Consider the following 22,943-nt stretch of genomic DNA (forward strand, 5'->3'; position numbering starts at 1 on the left):
ATCCGGCTATGTAGATAACATTCAGATGAATTCCTGTAGAAAAAAAAACGAAGTGTGTAATATTAAGAACTATGTATTTATTTGTTTATTTTCAAGAACTGTATTGGATGTTTCAAAACGACAAGGACTGTTTCGGCATAAACATAATAACTTGCATATTGGGTTAGATTAATTGTACACTGTACAAATACTTCACCAAGTATTGATTAAAAACCATGTTGGCCATTTGAAACTTTTGCATTATTTCGTGGTCACTCTGTTTGTTAGAATATACCTACGCCTACTTCTACGTTTACTGAAAGGGACCAAAGAAACTCTGGAATGTTCATGTGGCTGAAGTTATTCTGGTGGGTAACTGGGTCACTTAATAAGGCTTAGAGTATCTTTGTGCTTACCACACGATATACTAATGCAAAAGTGAAAAGGTGGCAAAGAAAATTCTCACCCAATAATCGTGGAAGTGATCATAAAAACACAAAGCTGAGAAACAGATTCTGTTCCAGTTGGGATATAACGCCAGAAAGAATAAAAAACAGTTGAGCGGTTCCACAGAAAATGACGACTTTTTTCCCAAATTTCATTTTTATATTTTTTGATTTGGATGAAATTTTGCACATGCTTTCTTTATGCCCAAAAATGCCTTTTTGCATCATCGGCTCGCCATTTTGACTCTAGCCTTACTTTTGAGAAGGGCCTGAGAAAAAAATCCTAAATAATTTTCAAAAAATTATGACTTAGAAACGGTTTGTCCGATCAGTTTGGTGCCTTCCGCAAAGTTTTAGGTTATTGTTAGGACTATCTGGAAAAAATATACACTGTAAAAAAATGTGTATTTTATATATCGAAAATAAAGCTTAAAAATCAATTTTCTCAAAAATCGTATTTTTGATTTTTTTAATTTTTTTATATGTTAAAGTAGACAAAAAATGAAGTCTTTTGCACAGTGGGTCAAGATAGAGAAATCATGGACAAAAAAGTTATGATATTTTTGAAAATAGGTTGGTTTTTCAATATGGTCTAAATAAACTTTTTGAATGCTTTTCGACCCGATTTTATGAAAGTACGCAAAATTTTCAACAAAAAAGGTATATGAGAAAATTTTGTTAATTGCTACCGAAACATTTGAAAAGTTTATTATGACCATTTTCAACAAATTCACCTTTTTTTTTTAAAAAAATCATAACTTTTTTGTCCATGATTTCTCCAGCTTGATCCACCTTTGCGGAAGGCACCTAAAACTTTGCGGAAGGCACCAAACTGATCGGACAAACCGTTTCTAGGTTATAATTTTTTGAAAATTATTAAGGGTTTTTTTCTTAGGCCCTTCTCAAAAGTAAGGCTAGAGTCAAAATGGCGAGCCGATGATGCAAAAAGGCATTTTTGGGCATAAAGAAAGCATGTGCAAAATTTCATCCAAATCAAAAAATACAAAAGTAAACCGACATTCGAATTCAAATGGAACCGCTCAGTTTTTAGTTGTGTCCCCATAGGTGAAGCGGAAAATATCACATCATTTGTAGGCTTATGTAGTTTGACTAATGCTCTGCTTTCCGAATATCTTGTATTTTTTCGTTTCGTAGGGATTCTTGACCGACAATCTCTGTAGGATATCTTCCATAAGGACGCCGATGAAATCAGCGCCTGATAAACCTTCATCTCGATTTATGACCTCTAGGTTACTGCTCGATCGTGCCGGCTCGCAGTGCAATCACACGTATTCCCGTTGAGTCAACGTGCGCTCATCAGATTCCAAGCCGAACAAAAAAAAATCCGTCGGCTACAAATGAGAAAACACGATACTGCTTAATTTACGTCGAACGTGGAAGCTTCTACCAGCAAGTACCGCGCTGTAGAAACTTAAAAGTCAATGCTAAATAGCTCAGGTTCTATTATTATTAAATTTACAATAATAATGAAATGCGATTCCATCCAACGACCACGGCAGGGCAGCAGCAGCCCATAAAGGCACTAGAATTACGATCATCTTCTCGCGAACGATCTTCCCCTGCACGTACATACAGTACTGGTCAGAATAAAGTACACATTGGTTGTGTTACCATACAAAATGATCAAGCTTTCATTCATAGCTTCAACAGCTTCAAACGATCTGAAACTTTCACCACAGTTCAAAAATAACTTGAATTTCACTCAGCAGGGAATTCCCAATATTTCAAAGTCAAACTTTTAATTTATCTTAAATCATCCATTTTGCAAAAAAAAAAATGCATAACTTAAGGAGAAACAGCTTGGAATCCAAATTCAATAATGTACCAAAACTTTCAAGTCATAAAACTAGCAAAAGACGCTTCAAACGTAAGTGAAATTTCTAAAGGTCTTTTCATGAGACGTTTCAAATCATTATTAGCTTATTCGGAAACTGTATGACAGTTCTTCTATGGAAATGACAGCCCTGTGTATGCATTGGTAAAGCCTATTTTACTTTATGCACCAGCACATGGAATACGTTGCCGGATTTATGAACAAGAAGTCATGAAATACACTAATAACCATAAGTATGGAATGCATACTCTATTCTGTCCAGTACTGTAGGACTCTGCATCACACTACTCGTCTCTCAGTCAAGGGGGGTTAGATTAATTTATGATTCTGAAACAACCTGATGAAGCTCGTTTGCTCCAGCTCATATCGCACTCGTGCTAGGTCTGTACGTGTGTATCTATCGGTTCAAATCCGGAATGAATAGAAGGAAGGTATCGACTCGTTGTTGGCTGAATACATCAACTTCCTTTATAAGGTGTTGTGCATCTAATGTCTCGACGAAGCGGCGATGAATTCCTCCTCTCAGAACCGGTAGCAATGCACATCGCCTCGAGCAAAGTGTTTATATGGTAGTGGCGTCATTCATGAGGTATCATCTCGCCGCTTGTGGACAATTAGCCATTGATTCGGTATGAGAAACGTCATTCGATGACAACATCGATTGAACCGCACCAATGTGGCACGTGTTGAGGGTTCCCAGTACGAGTGAAGACGTGCATAAATAATTTTCGTAATGTTTTAGTTGATGAGGTACGTGTTACCACTGATACCAGTGCTTAACGACAGTTGAAGGTAAACAAATAAATTTAAAAAAATATTCATATAGGGAACTAATTTTGTAGTTTTGACAGATTTTCAAATACAAACTTTGAAATGTTTAACTTAAAAATGCAAAGAAACCAAACCAAACCAAAATTAAGATATTGGCTAATGTAGTTTTGATAGAAGGCTTTTGTTTTCGATAAAGTTGTTATAGTTAGGAGAATGGCTATAGAATGCATTTCTAAAATTTAAAGCATTCTACCGCTTGGAGGTGCTAGATAGCACCATGTATTTTCAACTCATATCTCATTATTCAAAACAGCTATTAAGCCAATGTTTTCAGCAAAAGTGTGGACTATTTTTCATTACCATATTCTGTCACATAGCCCTGAACCTGACAAGGTAGTGAGGCTAGTGAGCTTTGAAAATTGGAATCTTTTATATCTGCCGATGTTGATCAATAGAAGGTTTATATTTTCGATGGTGTTTTTTGATAGACAGGCTTTGCAATACATGTCTGATTAGTTCTATTTTTGGCAACTGAGGGGCAATAGTGAGCTGAATATTTTAAAACCTTGTATATCAGTGACTTAGCTGTAGGTATTGTCGACAAAGTATTAATTGCTTCTCAGTCGGCAACCATTCAATTTTGTGGTTACGGTTTTCGAAACCTTTGGTATTCGTTTGCTTCACCATAGTTTTGAAATGCCAGATAATGGAGAACCCACATATGAGCTTGATTTAATTAATTTTCTGGAAGTACCAAACTTCAAGATTGTGTTAAGAATCTTGAGGCATTCTTCTTCTTCTTGCAATTACGTCCACACTGGAAAGAGTTTGCTTCTCAGCTTAGTGTTCTTATGAGCACTTTCACAGTTATTAACTGAGAGTTTTCGTTGCCAAAGTTAATATTGTTTCAGTGGCATTTTGTATGATATATTTTCAAATTACTAACAGATGACGATGAAAACTTTGCACACCTCGAAAAAATTTATATGTTAAATTTTAGGAAAACATATTTTTTGTGTTTGCTAATATATTCTTTGCCACAACTCTTATGACATAGTGTCAAAAATATATTGAAAAATAAATATATTACCAAGCATTTGAGAGCAAATACAAAAATCGAAAAAACACGATTTTTAAGGAACTTGTTTTTTTTTTATTTTTTTTTTTCTACACGTTAAAGGTAATATCGAACGATTGGAGCGAATAAAAAAAATTGTTTTCGATTGTAAAAGTTTCTTTGCATATTAAAAAGTAACGTAAGCAAAAAATGGCACTCTATATAATTACCGCTATAATGGCAGAGCTTCAAAAGTTGACTATACAAAAGAGACTTTCTAAAATCGACCTTATCCCAACAAATGAGCTTTCTTAGAGCAATATTTTTTTTAAATACGTTTTACGTGCTGTATGATGTACACATATTTTCCAATGGAATAAGTTTCTCATCCTATTTTGTTTAAATTTTGTTCAATACAAATCATCGAATCTTCAGAAGGCACTTCAAAAATGTAATTTTGTGCAAGATTTTTTTTCTAAAGCTTGTTGTATTTATTTTAACACTACATATTATTTAATATTTTTTAAGTTGATTCAAAACTTGATGACATGATGAAGATTTGCGTGAAAAAAAGCTTTTAGAAAGATAAACTATGCTCTGAGATATATTGTTTTGAATGTTTGCAACTACTTTTGGACACACTCCTTACTATCTTTTTAAATACATTCCTAATGGGTAATGATCACGAATAGTGCCTGTCTGCAACAAAAAAAAATTGAAAATCGCTTAGAAAACGACGGAGTTAGGCATCGTTAAGTAGGACTTTTAACTTTTTCTGGACCCTTTGTTATAAGCGTAAGTTCCCACCCTCGTGGTAGTAAAAAAGTTTAATGTTTCCAACCCTAAAGATTTTTTTACAACGCTTACTGTTCCTAAAGGATTAACTTGCATAATTTTTGTCTTAATAAAATGCAAAATTAATTGTATAAAGGTATCAGATATCGACGACACACATTTAAGAATTTTTTTGGATCCTCACCATAGACTTTAAGTTTTTCGCGAGACTGTGTTTATTTTTGTGAGTTACCTTGGGTATTAACGGGTTAAGTTTTGATCAATCCATATGATCAATAGTCACTTGAGATCTATTTATAAACGGCCATAAGTGAACAATTTGTGCCTCTTTTCTCCAAGATGTTTGAGAATTTTTTCACGGTCTTCAAGGCTAAAGAATCATCCATCATTCAATCATCAGCAAACATAAATCATGAAAAAACTGTTTTTTCATTCAAATTTTATTAAATCTTCAAGAAAATCGATCATTGCATTACAGATAGTAAGTAAGAAATTTTCTTGAAAATTGCTTCAATTTTGAGCAAAAAAAAATGTTTTTGAAAATTATTAAAACGATGATGGTTATTTTTCTTTTGAGGGTTTCCCGTAAAACGCGCTAGTATGTTTGGTCATTTGGAAGGGAACCTTGATTTCTCTGATGGAGCTCACGATTCATTGTCTAAATTCACCATATTTAGAAATACTGACTACGATTAGCAGTACCTTTTGCTTCCTTAGGGGCCGTCCATTAATTAGGTAAGGGTTCGTGGGGGGAGGGGGGGTTTGAGATTTCTTACGTGCCATACATTTTATTTTTAATTTTCATACAAAAAATCATACCATGGGGAGAGGGGGAGTTGAAAATTGATTAATTAATGGACAGCCCCTTACTTGATTTGAAAAGCTCGGAAAATGTCTTCATTTATTGCTTTTGGTAATATATCAAAATTTTCGGAAAATTTGTGTTTGTCTTATTGGTTAAGTTAGTATCAAATCATTTTCCAGCAGAAATAATTTGTGTACGCCACACGAGTATAACGCGCACTGATAACCCTATAAGTGTTTTGAAGAATACACCAGGGGTAAGATATCTTATGTCAGCCTCCGCAACTGTTCACTGCGACCTTAACCAAGGGCAACAGGAGGCTGATTTACGCTCACGTACTGCAAATATTGTATGGCACGTGAGTGAATGTAGCACGCGGATATGAAATCCAACCAGCCATCGTTGTACTGAGCGAGCGAGGGTAACTGCTTATTGTGATTATTCATATAATAGAAAGGATACTATGCGCGTGTCTCAATGGAACAACACGAAGTTCAATCGTTGTGAAAAACTTCGAGCTTTACTTCCTGCTTCTGGTCGTTACCCATGAATGAACGACCCAAAAGCCGCTCATATTACGTTCGGGTCAATGCGTGCAAAAATATGTGCTGTGCTTAACTGTCGCACAGAAGTCATTATTGTGTCACAACCAGCTACTGGAAGTGTAGGTGAAGAGCTCCTCACTCTACAGATTCGCAGCATATTAACCGAAGGCGAAACTCGCATGCGGACGTGAACTTCGTTTGTACAATCCCCAGCATCAGACGATGCGGAAAAGCTCCGTCATCCGGAGCCCAGAGAGTGTTTTTTTTTTTGCTTGTAGCCAGTGAGGTACCCAACATACCAACGTGTGAAGTAGGAAACTGCTAAACCCAACGTATAATGGTGAACAGCAGTAACTCGCTCAAGACGGAGCTCGATGAGTGATCGCTCCTGGGTCTGGCACTCCGAGACTGAGAAACTGTTTGAGTTTCTGCGTGTGATTCGTGTTGGATAGGGTGGTGCTTCAAATGTTGCACGAATATTAAACGTAGATATTATAATTTGGTTTAATATCTTCGTTTTAACCTTTTAGGACGACATTTTTCTACATACTTTGTAGGAACACATTAAAGTTCTTCTGTTTCAAAAGTAATGTAAAAAGCAATGTTTAAAGTCATCCAAATTGTTCTGATATTGATGTTATGTTGGATATATAATTATGGTATGGATATATAATTATGGTACTTCCATTTTTAAGTGTGTTTAGGAAGGCCCATTGAATCATAAAAACATTATACAATACATTTCAAAAGAATCGTTCAATCTACCCGAATATCCAAGACATTGTAACATCATTATGTCATGATTTTTATATTTTCGTTTCGTATTCTATTTCTTATAAAAATGTCTTCATCCGATGTTTCTAAATTATGTAATCATCGCAAAAGTATTCATTTATCTTCTTCTTCTTGACATTAACGTCCTCACTGGGGCAGAGCCTGCTCCTCAGCTTAGTGTTCTTATGAGCACTTCCACAGTTATTAACTGAGAGCTTTCTTTGCCAAAATTTCCATTCTCGCATTCGTTTATCGTGTGGCAGGTACGATGATACTTTATGCCCAGGGAAGTTCCTTTACGAAAAGATCCTGGACCGACCGGGAATGGAACCCAGACACCTTCAGCATGGCTTTGCTTTGTAGCCGCGGACTCTAACCACTTGGCTAAGGAAGGCCCCATTTCATTTATCTATTAGTTATGTAAACTGTAGCACAATGATGGTCATCTTCAACTTTGAGTTTGAAAAACTGCTGATTGAGTACCGATCCCCTTAGATTTTCGATAGCTTATCATGAGCTTATTAGAGGCTTGGAACCTGATAATATGAAACATATAAATTTTCGCTTCAGTCTACTTTTAGGTGTCATTTCGGTCCCATAACAAGTGTACACAAGTTCAGCTTGACCAGTAAAACTATAATTTAGCGCCAGCCGTTCACAGTTTGTATGAAATTTACTATGGAAAAACTTACTTTTGCAAAAAAAAAAAGATTGCCAGAGGTCGCCTATTGATTTCTATAAAAATCTAAACGTACAGGGTGTCCGCAAATTATCCGAACAGCAAAATATTGGACAGATGAGCTCGCATTGAAAACAATGAAAAATTGATGTACAGCTACCTTTTATAAAACAACTTTATGTTAACAAAAAAACAACTTTAAAAAATTTCGAAATGATTGATAATAAATCTTCGAGCTGTTTAGTAGAATACCTATAAGTAGATGAAAAAACCGAATTTAGTACTATACCATTTAATTTCACTAGAGTTTGTATCTTTGACAGATACGCTTATTTCGACCTCAACTGTAAGGCCGTCTTCAGTGTCGTATACTAGACTCTAAGTCGAGTCTAGTACACGACACTGAAGACGGCCTTACAGTTGAGGTCGAAATACGCGTATCTGTCAAAGGATACAAACTCTAGTGGAATTAAATGGTATAGTACTAAATTCGGTTTTTTAATCTACTTTCGAAATGATTGCTTGTTATTGAGATAGGGTCGATGTACTAATAGCCGCATATCTAAGAACAAATATTCGTATAAAATCGAAAAATAACGCTAGCGTCATTATTTTTACATCATCTGGAAGCTTTTTATCTTGGTTTTGTGGGAAAAATACGAAAACTGCGAAACATCATATGTTTGCATTTATTATCGCTTGTGCCACTATAGGAATACATGTGCCTATAGTAGCACTATTTCTAATTTCTGTTCCTATAGTAGCACTAGCATCACGGCGTTGGCAAAATACTAATCAAAACCGTATTTTTACAAAGCTTTTATATTTTTCCTTCAAAATGTGGATCAAAAGTTTGATGTAAAAAAGTACTTAATTCATCAATTATTTCGTATAATAAAAAATAGTTTCTCTCAGTAGTGCTACTATAGGAACAATAGGTTAACTATAGGCGCAAGAGAGCTAAAATTTTAAGCAAAACTAATTATTTCGATCATTTTTTGAACAAAATCAAGCTGTGTATCAATGGTACTTAGATAAATAGCTCCTGACCTTCATGTAAAAAAATATTTTGAAAAGATTCATAGCAAAACGGCCGTAAAAAGTCACTAGTGCGACTATAGGGGACTGACCACTAAGGGAACACTGACCCTAGGCGAATTTAAATTTTTCGGAGACGTTTTCCTGAGGGCCGCTAGTCATACTGGAGATGTGTGATCCCTGAAATATAAAACAGATGAATCCAAATGTCCTATTATTATTTAAAGTAACCTACAGCTTAGTGGCTTCAAGTTATACAGGAAATAGCAAACTATACGGTTCAAATCCAGTGAGTTCTATGGACATTTCTCTTCCACCACAAAGCTTGAAAAACAGCTCCCTTTAAGCCGCCTCAATACATTTGGCTTGGTTGTGCAAATATTTGAAATTGGAAATGTGTCAAACTTACTTCTTAAGAATATAATAATTCAATGTTTAAATCCATGCAAGAATATTGAATTTATTATGCTTGATTGTATAGAGCCATGTCTTCAAAGTTTGTACGGATAATTTGCGGATACCCTGTAGGCCTAGGTAATTCTAAGATGAAGAATATTGAAGACAGCAAACCAATTCGGGGCCTTCGCGTGTGAATCTTTTCGTAATGGAAATTTCCTTGACTCCCTTGGGCATAGAGTATCATCGTGTCTGCCATTCCTTTATGTGTTAATTGTCGTCATCATCAAATAACTTTTTTCAAAACTTTCTGATTGTATTGCGGTTGTCGGCAATATTCTTCGTCATAGAAATACATATTTAGGTCTAGGACTAGATTTAATTATAGAGATCAATGAGTGCACTTTGACGATTTTTCTTTGCAGAAGTAGGTTTTCCCATAATAAATCCCATACAAAGCCCTCTCCAGAATCCTGTAGCCCTCTCTAACCATAATAACATCTTTGTTTTTCTTACCATTAACACCTTTGGGAAGAAATCTACTGAAAATTGATCTTTTGACATATTTTTTTGAATATTCCTTCAAAAGTATAACATAAAATTTTACACGGAATTCTACTAGATATTGTAGCAGAAATTATCTCACATTTTTCCCCTAAGAATTGCAACATGTACTCCTTAATGTATTTTATCTTTAAATTTGTAAGAAATTTCTTTCTTCATATTTCTCACAAATCCTGCTAGAAATTTCTTCACAAATTCCATCGAAACGTCCACCAGGTGTAAATTATTCTTATCAAATTTCTAAGAAATTTAAAAATGATGTTTTCAGTATCCCTCTTATTATTTATAAGGAGATTTTTTGAATATTTTGTCATAAACTCTAAGATATTGTCAATTAGTTCTTGGGAAAAATTTTATAAGGAAACGTTCGACAATATTTTGTCAGTATTTGTGATGCAATCTTCGAGCAATTCAATGTTTCTTGTTCTTCAATGTTTCAAATCATATTTAGGCTCACTTCTAAGACAATCTAATGCTTCCTAAGTACCTGCTATAATCTTTCAAGCGTCCCGCCGGAAATTTAAAAACTTCAAAACATTTACTAGGGTGCAGAGCTACTTGGACACTTCCATGATTCACTTTTGCATGGAAGTTTTTCTTGGCCGAATTGTCTTAAACATTTCAATAAGAAGCAATTCAATACGTTGCATATTGTAGCCAAATATGAGCTCAGTAGTTTTCAAATAACCCCACTGCTGGTGTTACCAGATGTTCTCTTATTAATTTTTCCATTGACTTCATCAATAATCGTTTTTTTTTTTTCAAAGACTTGTGCCTTTTTATTTCTTTTTATCTTATATTTTTAGAATTCTTAATAACTCTTCAGTAATGTTAAAAATGTTTTACTCAAAGACACTTATGGAAATCTTAAAAGTATCTTTGAGTAAAACATTCTAAACATTGCCGGTGCTATCCTGAATTTAAAAAGTAGTTATTTAAAAAATAATGCCTGCATTTGCACAAAACACTCTCCAATATATATCGCCAATACTGCTTTAAGAAATTTCTTTCAAATATTATATCATCCCGGGACCTTCCCTAGCCGAGTGGTTAGAGTCATTCGGCTACTAAGCAAAGCCTTGTTGAAGGTGTCTGCGATTCCGGTCAATTTTTCATAATGCAAATTTCCTTGACTTCCCTGGGAATAGAGAATCATTGTACCTGTCACACGATATACGAATGCGAAAATGGCAACTTTGGCAAATAAAGCTCTCAGTTAATAACCGTGGAAGTGTTCATTGAACACTAATCTGAGAAGCCGGCTTTTTCCCACTGAGGATAATTTGACAATTTTGGAGGAACATAATTGTGTAATACATAATGAAATTTCTAGTAGAATCCGTAGAAAGGTAAAGTTTCTGATGAAATAAAACAGAGAAAGATTTTCAGAATAAAATCGAGTAAGATTTCCCATAGAAAACACTTAAGAAATATCAGCAGGAATCACTAGAGCAATTTCTGTATGAATTCTAGGATTCATTTTTAGAAGCTGGTTCTGGAAAAATAGTGGAACAAGTAATCTATTGAAGAAATATGCATGAAGATAATTTTGACAGAATCACTATTTATATTTTTTTTCGTTAAGCTCCATTTTACAATATAAACGTTTCGTCAATGCGTATTTGAACAAATTTCAACAGAATTGTAATAAATTTTGAAAAAAATATTGAATTGAACGGTGATAACAAAAAGTTCTCCTCGTAAAGGAGCTGGTGAAATCAGGTAAGTACTGTATTCGAGCTAGTTTTATGATAAATTTATTATTATTTCATTAAAAATATAATAACGTACCCTATAATGATCGAGATTAACGAATTACTGGTTTTGGTTACAATATATATACAATGGTAATAACGGTAATGGTAAAATAAGTAAGGGAATTGAGGTCTCAAGGGTAAAATAGTGATCAGCTTGTACCCGGATGATGATAGGATTGTACCCCGTTTGGCATAAAGTCGTTTGGCATTAGGTTGTTTGGCATAAGGCCGTTTGGCATAAAGTCGTTTGGCATAATGGTCGTTTGGCATAATGGCTGTTTGGCATAATGGTCATTTGGCATATTGGCCGTTTGGCATAATGATTGACTTAAAATAAATATCGGTATTTTTTAAACTTTTATCGAGATCAACACCACCGAGCCCGTAGTACAAAAATTTGGTAGGTGGTGTTCGTTCAGAGATTTTTCAAGCTAAGAATTTCAAAAATTGTTGTGACATTAGAGAGCATTACAAAATAAAACTCGTGACGGGTATCTACATCTCAGATCATAGAGTATCTTCGAGCTTGTTGCGATGTGCATATTTGAAAACAGTGAATTGGCAAAGAAAGTTCGCAGTTATTGATCAAAGGAACGCTCATAGAATATTTAGCTGCAGATCAAGCTCTGTCCCAGTTTGGACGTAACACTCGATGAAAATTAATTGATAAAAGAATAGATCTTTATGTTGCAAAATATCAAAAGCTCTAATTCAAAGATCTATTAATGCGACTCAATGCAAAAATAGCCTTAATACGAGAGCAGATTATTTTTCGTTTAAAATGTTTAAGGCTCTAACGCAAAAAATCTGCTCACAGCATAGGTCAAATGAACAACACATCTTTAAAAAAAACATTTGTGGCAAAACTTTTCAACGGTTCAATATTAATTCTAATTTTGGAAGTGTACATAAAAAACACCGTCTTATATCGAGAAAAGAGAAAATTTGTGATTGAAATAATATTTTTTCTAGCATATCTCGGGAGGAGATCTCACGCGTTTGCCCCCAAAAAAGTAGATGTTGAATATTGGCAGGTTCTAGAGTAATTATCATTCTAACAACACATCTGGCAAGAATTGATAATACAGCAAAATATAAAAATGGTTAACACTTAGCTTTACTAAATAATAAAATTTAAAACAGTATACACATTTAAATTATTTTACGGATTCCTGTGAAATCTCAACAGCTGAACAGTTCGGTAAAATAAATTAACGGAGTACGGTTAATTTTTACAGTGTTCCGTAAAAAATCACCGGAATCCGTTAAATTCCGACGAAGTTTCGGTGTTTTATTTCACCGAACTGTTCAGCTGTTGAGATTTCGGTGAAATTCACCGTAAGAGCTTAGTGTGTAAGTATAAAGAACAGCCTATTTTAAAAGAAGGCAAAATTTATGATTAAACCAATAGAAGAATGGACGCCAAAAATTATTTCGGCATAATAAAACGAAAAGACATAAAAAAGTACGTTCAGAATCATCGAAGTGATTATGCTACTTTTCCCCGAATGACTGGTTTCCCCGAAAAGTGGTGGCAAGAAAGAGCGATAAACAGTCAGAAAAAGGAAGTATTCTGTCATTCTCGGCTATACAGATGTTGGCAAAAATGCTGAGGACGGTAAAACTCGAAAGAACCGCCAATTAAATAAAGAAGAGTGCATATTAGATGGTCAGTTTGTTCACCACCCTGAAATGTATAAAGTTACTACAATTATGAGTGCCAAAAACTTTTTGAGGAAGTGGGCTAATCGGGGAACTGGCGTTCGGGGAAACGACATTCGGGGAAAAGTAGCACAAGTTACTGCAGTAATCGATTTCTCTTTTCGCTGATAATTTTAGCAGATTAATGTTATTGTTTGCCACCCTTTTGTCAGTTGGAAACGAAAAAAAAATAAAAAAATAAGCTTCAACAGTCTATGCATAAAAGAAGGAGCCTATGCATAAAAGAAGAAGAATTATTATTTGAAAGAAGGGTAATTTCTGGATAAATAATAAAATACTATTGGCAATAACTTTCCAAATTTGCTTAAATTTATTCAAGAGCTAATGATTGTTGAATAAAGTGTCATTTTGTATCAATTGACTCCAAAACAAGCCTGATGTCATCAGAAAGAATCAATAGAAACGTAAAAACGAAAAATTGAGAAATTCTTGGTTTCAGACTCATTATGTCAAATGACTATTATTTCAAAAGACCCTTATGCCAAACGACCATTATGCCAAACGACTTTATGCCAAATGACCATTATGCCAAACGACTTTATGCCAAACGGCTTTATGCCAAACGACTTTATGCCAAATGACCTACCACCGATGATAGTACAGGTATGTTCAGTTTTTGTCACGTTCAGATTTTATCACGCTCCGATTTTGTCACGTTCCGTTTTCGTCAACAAACTATTCCATTTTTATCAACACACAAAACTTTTTTTTTTTAATTGCTTAGAATATAAACTAAAGATATATATTCAAGCAATTCGACATTATGTTAGTGTTGCGCACCTAAGATACATGGTAGGTGTCAAGTCATATACTATTCATTAAGCTTTGACTCCTTCATATTCAATTAGAGTTTTTAAACTGGGGCATGGGCTGGTAGACAAGATTGATGCATCCTCTAATTGTTGAGAGTTACTCTGGCCACGCCCTAGCCACAACTGGAGTTGATGACTAGTTGAATACGTACTTAAGAAAGTCGCAGAGACTTTTCCTTTTCTTATATAACATGGCATCATAGAATGTTCAACTTGAATGTGATAGACAAATATGTTTAGTCAATGTCCAGTTCTTTATTAAAAGGCAGTGATGCTCAGGCTCATTTTTCAACCGCCTATATTTCCGATTGGAGATAGATCCGAATTGATCAGTGGGCTATTTGGGGTAGTTTAGCCTCCTGACGAAAAATTGTACGAAGTTTTATTACATTCCGAAGATCCAGATGACACGTGCAGCCTGCGGGCCTCACTTTAGCCATCACGGTTATAAGGGATGGACTTGGGGATGAACTGAATTAGGTCCTGCTTCAAGGAGTTGTGGAAGAGGTACAGCAAAACTTAGCATTCTATTGAAATCTTCGGAATCTCCATACAATAAGTTTGTATGTATCGGAGAATAGGGAAAAGGGGTGAAATGGTTGACAATTTGAAGAACTGTTGTTTATGATGGACGTTCATACGTCAAGACCGTTCCAATTCTAAATTTGCTGGGATCCTGATCTTTGAGTAGACACACAAAATGCCATACGCTTATTTATAAACTATTAACAAAAAAGTTTCTACCCAAAATCTTCTTATTTGGGAATGCTTATTCTGGTGTTAGTATGCATACTTTTGTGTTTTCAATAAATCTAGTAAATATCAGTTTTACTGAACAAAAATCTAGAACTTTAGTTTGATGGTTAGAAAAAGTGGAAATGTTCATATCACGAAGCGTCTCAAGAGTATAAACCAACGCAAAACAAACATGACAAACTCACGAACAGGCTTGATGTGAGGAAGATCGCATCCACCTACTCGGAAGAACATACCAAAAGAAATAGTAAAAAGCTCGCGAACGTTTACTCACGAGTAATCGAACAAGGTGTGATTTATTTTAGATTTAACCGACAAATCAATTGTATATCCATCAATTTAACAGTAAACTAACAAATCTGGATGGGGAAGTTTTTTTTTTACCAAAAGCTCGATTGACTTTGAACAGCTCCGAAAACGTATACGAATCACTTTAGCTTAGTTTACTCGTGAGTGTGACAGAAGCGAGTAAATCATCACTCCGAAACTCACAAGCATTTTGTTTTATATTTTTCTGATTCAGCAGACATATTCGCTACTTTCCATCACTGATGACTATGATGATACCATAGCGAACAATATTGTAGAAGGTTGTATCATGATAAAAATGGATAAAGTTAGTGTTTTAACTGTCTGAAGTAGATCTGCATTACTGCTCTGTATTTGTTCAACATAGCATGATGGTTACCACTAGGCGCATCATAGCCACCTATGACACTGGGCGAGCTGCTGCGCAAGACGCATGTGTATATGTGGCTGTACGGTAGTTCTGATCTAAGCCTAACTTTCAACAACTGAAATGTTAATGAAAATGAGGTTAAATTCAGTTACAACCTTCTGCAATTATGTTCATTAGGGTATCAACTAGTGTATTTGTCATTCTGAGCTCTATTGAACACGATCAATTTGTATACATAACGAAACAGGGACAAAGGGTTAATTTTCAATATATTTGAAATGAATATCCCATACAAACTTCGAATTGAATGCGCCAGCTGGTGGCGCAACCAATTGAGTTGATATTTTGAGAGAACTTTTTTCTTACATTAAGGCACATATCTAGGGCGTGTCCCGTTGAATTTTACTACTTTTTTGTGTAGGGGCCAGTCTACTTTAGAAGGAAAATCATCACAATCACTTTACTGATAACATTTTGTAATTACAAAGCACAGGAACCTGTAAATATTCAATTGAATTTGAGAAACTCTCGCAAGATAACCTTCCATTTAATTGCCAATCGAGTGTGGCTACAAATGCATAAAATGTGCTTCGGCAAAAAAGCTTTCAGTTGATAACGAAAGAAGTGAAGAACAATAATATGAGAAGAAGGCTTTTTCTCAGTTAGGATGTAAGGTTATAAAGATTAAGAAGATGCATAGAGATGAAGATGAAGAGAAGATAATGTAATTGTTTCTTGTTGAATATTCCTTGAAAAATTAATGATCAGCTTGACCTACATCTTTGTTGCTATTTTTATTTTAATATGAGCCGTCTCATGGTGCATAGTACATTTATGTGATTATCGTTTAAACTTTCCTTAATACATTCATTGACATACTGAATAAAAAATATATAACTAATAATGTTTTATAACAGAATCATACTAATTAATTGAAGTCTGCAATCAACTTTCATTACGAATCTATAGGAATGAACAATCTAAATGCTCCTCGTTTATATGGATAAACTGTTAATTTTTCTTTCAAATTTGTAAAATATTTTGCCCAAAAAAATATTTCGTTTTTGTGACGTTTCCGTTTTTGTCAGCTGAAAATACCGGAACATACCTGTACTATCTTTTATTTATGAATGTGAAAGAATTTAAAGATTTTGCAAAACTATTACACTAAATGTCTTACACAGCGCAGCACACTGTTTCCAACCCAGAAACACCTTTCTGTAGTTTTAATCTGTTTACTAAATGAGCTAAACTCCACACTACCAACCCTTGCCCTGATAAGAGAATTCGATTGAGAGATGAAGCAAGCACCGATCGAAGAATAGTGTGCAGGTGTCTCTCCAACATGAGCTCCACCAGAGCGCTGGGGAGTTCCTGCATGACTCTGTCTATACTTTTCCGCATCCAATAGATCTACCTGTGATCTGACGTAGACACTCAGACAGTGTTCAGCGCAACTGTGCATGTCTTCTCCGCCACCAGAAGAGATTGTGCGGTTATTGTTGTTTCTCGTCGTTGTCTGGTGGTTTTGGCGGATCTCACCGCAACTCACACTGACTCTGTGTGTGCTCCATTGGAAATGTGGAGTTACTCCACACCGCAAAGCAGAAGAGGTGAGCAGAGCACGAGGAGGATCACTACACCGCTCTCAACTTCAGCGGGAGGTATTCACGACTTCGAGCTTTTGTGTACCGAATCAGTTTACAAAGAACATTCGTACGTGTCGGTAGCGAGTTTGTGCTTTTCCGCGGTTTTACGAGAGATCCCGGAACCGTCGCGTCGTCGGGTCCAGTTCCTAAGTGTGGATTGAGAATTCATGTGAATTGATTGTGATTTTTACGAGTGGGTTAAATTTGTGTTGGTAGGTGAAGATATTAAGATACATCATTACAAGAAAATTATTTTTTAAGTTTATATTTCATACTGGTAAATGATCTCCATTGTGGTTTTTAATGTGTTTTGTGCAATTGTTCTACACATACAAACGCCGTGCATTTCATTTGGTTGCCACAAAGAAAATTGATTAACAAGGCACCCCTCACCAACCAATCGGTCCAACAACATAAACGCATTGCCCAATAAATAAGTGTTAAATTATTGCTATGTGGCGTTTCTCGGTCGAGCTCCAAAATCAGTCCCTAATCTACTGCCCCAGTGACGGAAAGCTGAGCTCGCGATGCAACAATGAAGTAATAATAAATTCATCGCGATTACCTAACTATTATTTATTTTTTCTTTCTCTCATCTCGCACATTTTCGCTTCCCGCCAGCTCGTGACTCCAAACTCGTTTGAGAGAAGTGCGCTCTGTGTGTGAGTTGATAGAAAGTGAAAATAGTGACTCCTCGTCGAAGGAGGCATTTCTTCGCCTCCTCAACTGCTCTCCGCCTTGCAACTGAATCACGCCCTGTGAAGTAATCGCAGCAAGCCACAGAAGAAAAAACGCGAAACGCCGGTTCGCTCAATAGTGTTCAACCCGCGAAAAGAGAGTGAAAAAGCACCGAAGCACAAGAAGAAAAACAAACCACGAGAGAAGTGCGAGAAAAGTGCACGCGCAAAAGAAAGTGAAAAGAGATGTGACGGGGTGGCGAAGAGAAGTGAGGTGCTTTGATGCAATCGCGAGTTTGAATAAGCAATAAACATGCATGCCGGAGTCCCGTATCTGTAGGCAAAGAGTTGTTTGTAAAGAGTTGAAGAGCCGTGACCGAAGAATTGGTGCATGATGAAGAGTGTGCACATTACGTAAAACAAGAGTGGAGAAGAAGCAGCGTGTGCAATTGGCAAAAGCATGTGAGTGCGTGTGTGTATGCGGGCGACGGCGAAGAGCTTTAACTGGCGAAGAGGAGACAAGTATTTAGCTGGCGAAGAAAGTGACTCAGAGTGACCGAGGAAATGCCGAGAGCAATTACTGGGGCAGACAATAGTGGAATAATTGTTGGAGGAAGTGTCGATGGGATTTCAAGAAAACTCGGTGGAAATCAGTTTCAGATGAAATATAATTGCTGGTATTTACTGGTGCTGCAATATGATGCGGATATGTTAATGGTGAAACGTTTTTGCTGGTGTGTAGAATTGTGAGCAATGACAAGATAAGCGATGATATGTTTGGTGTAAACTGAATACCGTCGTTGGGGGTGAGAATGGGTCAAAAAGGGATATGTACGATTTATTTATTGAAAAGCTATCGCAATTTAACTCCAATAAACTTCAAATTTGAAGTGTATGTACTTTGATGGTACATTAAAAATTATTCAAATTGTCAAATTGTCAAATCAAATTGTCTTAAAAGTCTCATCCCAATTGCCATAAAGCCTATTCAGTTTCCCCAAAGGTGTACTGAAACAGTGATTATTTTAAACCTTCGCAAATAGTTAAATTTCGGTGCGACATTCCACGATCAATATATTTTAGGCAGATGTTGACGTCATAATCCCGGTATTTCAACGATCCAACTCTTTTGTACTTCCGTGAGATGTTTCTATAATATGAAATACTAACAAATAATTGAATTTAAAAAAAAATCCATTTGATAACATTTTTCGATGTTGTTGGGCACAAAAACAGTTGCTGGTTTGAGAAGTTGTCAAAATGCGTTACATTGTTATTCAATGCACGGAATCCTCAACTAGACTTGTTTGATGGTTCAGAGATGCTGTATTCAGAATAAACACATCTTAATGGAAAAAGAGAACACCCGGCACTGTAAAATGTCAAAAAAGTGGACTTGCACTTTTATTTACTATCGTTCTTGCTTGACCCAATCTCACCTCCATTTTTGATGTTTTAGAAACTGTACCGAAAAAAATGAAATGTTTGTGGAAAAATCAAATAGATTCCGGAAAATACGTGTGAAGTGTCATGAAAAGACTTTCAACATTCTACTAATATAACGATAGAGGTTAAAGTACATGCGTGATACTTTGCACAGGAGAAATTTAATGATGAATATTTTGTCTAGTTTCAACATAGAGTTTTATTGATATAGTATTAACAAAAACTACTTTTTCTAAAAATGTATATTTTGATGAATTCCATGTAATAATGTGTTCCCTAACATATGAATTATTAATTTTAGGAATATCAGCGTTATTAGCTGAAATATTTCATAAATCATTTTTTTTCCGTTTTGACCCAATCTCACCCCCTAGACCTATTGTCACCCCCATCGACGGTACATTTTAATTATTTAGGACTATTCAACTAACTGAAAAAGTACATCTACATTTATTCAAACTTAGTATTGGGGTGATGTGTGCTAGCATACTTCATAAGTGCTAAAATGCGAATGAAAATATTGATTTGCACTTAAACGGTGTAACTGGTGCCTTCAGGGCATTTGATAATTTGATATTTAATTTTTAGTTAATAGATCCGCTTAAGACACCGTCTCGATTTATTGCAATCGCACATTGTTATTCATGTTTCCGCATTTATGGAAACATCGTAGTAGTTTTGCAGCCCACCTGTGAATAAAATGCGCAATATAATAATCACAACAAATAATGCAAGAGTTTGACAAGGATGAATGAACCAGTTTTTGAAGTTAGCTTTCGCGCATGATATGGCACATTCTTTCGGACTCTAAATGTAATAGTTTTACGCGCTTGAAGTGATAAGTCGTGATCAGATTGAGGGAGCTGTAACAATTTGGACCCTGTAACAATTTGGAATTTTGAATCCAAACCACATAAAAATTAGAAACCTTAAAATGTTAGCCAAAACATTAAGGAGGTGACGCAGGTGACTTTAAAGTAAATTTTAAATCAAAAGAATTGGACCTTCAGTGAATTCTACATAATTTTGTTAGTTTTCAAAGAATTTTTAATCATTCAGTGCCATTTTCTTCAAAATTTTGGAAAGTTTGTGATACATCAATTTTGTTTGCTACTACTTTTCTCTAGTTTACAAAAAAAATAAATTAACTTTGTTTAACCATAAGTTCATGAATACTTATCCATTTCTACAACTTTTTGTGAGATTTTGAAGCAATGTAAATAAAATATGTATGACAATAAACCTTCCAGTTATTTAGTGGAATACCTATAAATAAATTAATACTGAATTTAAAACTAAACCGTTTAATTTCACTAGAGTTTATATCGTTTAACGGATACGCGCCATTCGACCTCAACTTAACGCCATTTTTAGAGTCGTGAAAGTATAATCCAGTACACGACACTAGAGACGGCCGTACAGTTGATGTCGAATACGTATATCTGCCAAAAGGTACATCTTGTATCTAGTAAATAACAAAATACGTTATTATATAGATATTGATACCAAAATAATAACTAAATAACCTATTCATGTGTTTATCAAAATAATGGTAAATTTAGTTACTTGACTTGAATATCTAAATTTATCTATGTAAAGTGTTAGATGACAGTAATATTATCTTCTGAAGAACTTAAAATTCAGTTCAGAATTGGGTAAAATTTATGATCAAGCAAACTTATATTTTTGTAAAATGGAGAAAATTACCTTTAATAGATTAGCTTAGCTTATATTCACAGTTGGTAAAGAGAAGTGAAGCTATATTGTTTTAGAAACTCGTACTGAAAAAACTATCGTTAAGTTCTCTCTGCGAAGCTCAGTCGTTTGAAATGTTAGACAATAAAGTTATGGTTTCCAATTTTCCCGGGATGTGACTTTGGCTGGAGAAATAAAAAAATATCCCGGGTACACACAAACATGGAAAAATAAAGTGAATTCAGTTAAAACTTATGGGAAAAAATATTGCCAATTTTGCATTTCAAAAATTAATGTAAGAAACGTTTTGAAAACATTAATATTATCCATATTCAAAACTAGTTTTAGTAAAAGGTAGTTTTTTCTTAGTAAAATGGGGAAAATTTAACTAAATCAAATTTTTCCTCATTCTACTAAAAAAAGTCATCCTTCATTTGACCATAACTTCATGAATAACAACAAAAACAAAAATATATTTTGACAATCATTAAAATATATGTGCACTTTTTAACAAGTACTTATAACACGTAAACTTCAGTTTAATAGTAAATATGTAATATCCGGCAAAAAAACGAAAAACATGTTTAAGTCGTTTTTGTTGAATACCTTAGTCAATACAGTTTTTTTAAATAAAATACAACACTTTAAAACACAAAGATTGAAAAATATCTAAATTAGTTTCAAAATTATGTGAAATAATTTAGAAGCGTTTGAGTACTCATGAAGTTATGGTCAAACGAAGATGATTTTTTTTAATAAAATGAGAAAAAAATGGAGAAAACTTTTAACTACAGTTACCAACATTCCCCAGGATTTGACTTCCCGGGAAACGGGGAATAAAATTGTTATTTGTTTTTTGAATTCCCAGGATCCCGGGAAATTTTATAATACGTGAGAATACAACAAATTTGATGCAATTCTTTTAGAAATTCTCCGTATTTTATGTATTTTCTATAATCGGTTAATTTGCATGATTATTTCTCTTTTCACTGTGTAATGTGTTTATTTTTCTCTTAAAAAGCATCTATTGACTTCGTTTCTAACTGGAGGCTTCATAACACAAAAGGTTAACGAAATTAAGCAAAAGTCCATGCAATAAAATTAAGATTAAAGCTTATTCTAGACAAATCGTTTGAAGTTGAAATCATATCGGCCAACATTGAATAAATTGAATCACTAGTGAAAGATCCAACTAGAGTCATTAAAAAAGAGACTACTATATTGAACAGAATCCATGAAGAACTTTATAAGCAAACCTAATTTATGAACTAGATCCATTTTATAATTAACTAATTGATAACCAAAACGAACAAACTAACATTGAAATTAGCGATGTAATGATGACATTGGATGGTATGACATTAAAAGTAAATTGTGCAATACTCTTTGTTTGAACAGAGACAATCTATTCTTTAACTCTATTGAACTTCCCGGAAAATATAGAAATCCTGGGAAATATGGGAATCTCGGGAAATACGGAAATCTTGGGATGGGAACTCTACTTTCACCTAAGACTAATTTTGATTTTAAAAAAAAGTTCTACACTCTTCTCATAAATTTAGTTTGAAGAGAATGATGCCAAAAGCTTCAAAGTCGATTGGAAAATAACAAATCTTTGATGATTTCACTATCGTTATATAAATAAGCCGTACCCTAGTGAAGATGCATCGAAGCCAAACCTCGAAATTTCAAGAGGACAAATCTAGAGAACCAGACGAGATACTAACGCAAAAAGCATGCATGATCTTTGCAATGGGTTTGAATCTATGCAACATTCTCAACCAACTTTTTTGTTGAATATGAGTTGATTAAACACTCTCAAGCTAACTTCAGCTGCATAAACTGTTATTCAGCTACTAATGCTACTTGGGATGTGATTTTATCTCGAAAATTCGGGATGGTTTACTTCAAAACGTAATTTCTTGGGTGTGACCCAAAACACTTCAGGAAGCTAAGAGTTTTTGGCTACGAATTCGATTGATAGAAATGATAAAATTTGGATTTTTTGAAAAAAATACTTACTTGGCAATTCTATTTAAAAAAATC

The 22,943-nt window shown here is 34.7% G+C and overlaps 1 protein-coding gene across 2 annotated transcripts in view; it reads left to right on the plus strand.

Annotated features, from left to right (window-relative positions):
• The first annotated feature begins 17,089 nt into the window (after positions 1 to 17,089).
• LOC5569376 (dual oxidase maturation factor 1) overlaps positions 17,090 to 22,943 on the plus strand; it is a 413,009-nt gene continuing 407,155 nt past the window's right edge. Inside the window, exon 1 of one of the 2 annotated variants that reach the window (XM_021844771.1) lies at positions 17,090 to 17,291. The gene's annotated coding sequence lies outside the window, so the exon portion shown is untranslated. The remainder of the gene's footprint in view (positions 17,292 to 22,943) is intronic. The other variant, XM_021844770.1, reaches the window with a different exon arrangement.

The sequence above is a fragment of the Aedes aegypti genome, chromosome 2 (assembly GCF_002204515.2).
Source record: "Aedes aegypti strain LVP_AGWG chromosome 2, AaegL5.0 Primary Assembly, whole genome shotgun sequence".
NCBI classification, from domain to species: domain Eukaryota; kingdom Metazoa; phylum Arthropoda; class Insecta; order Diptera; family Culicidae; genus Aedes; species Aedes aegypti.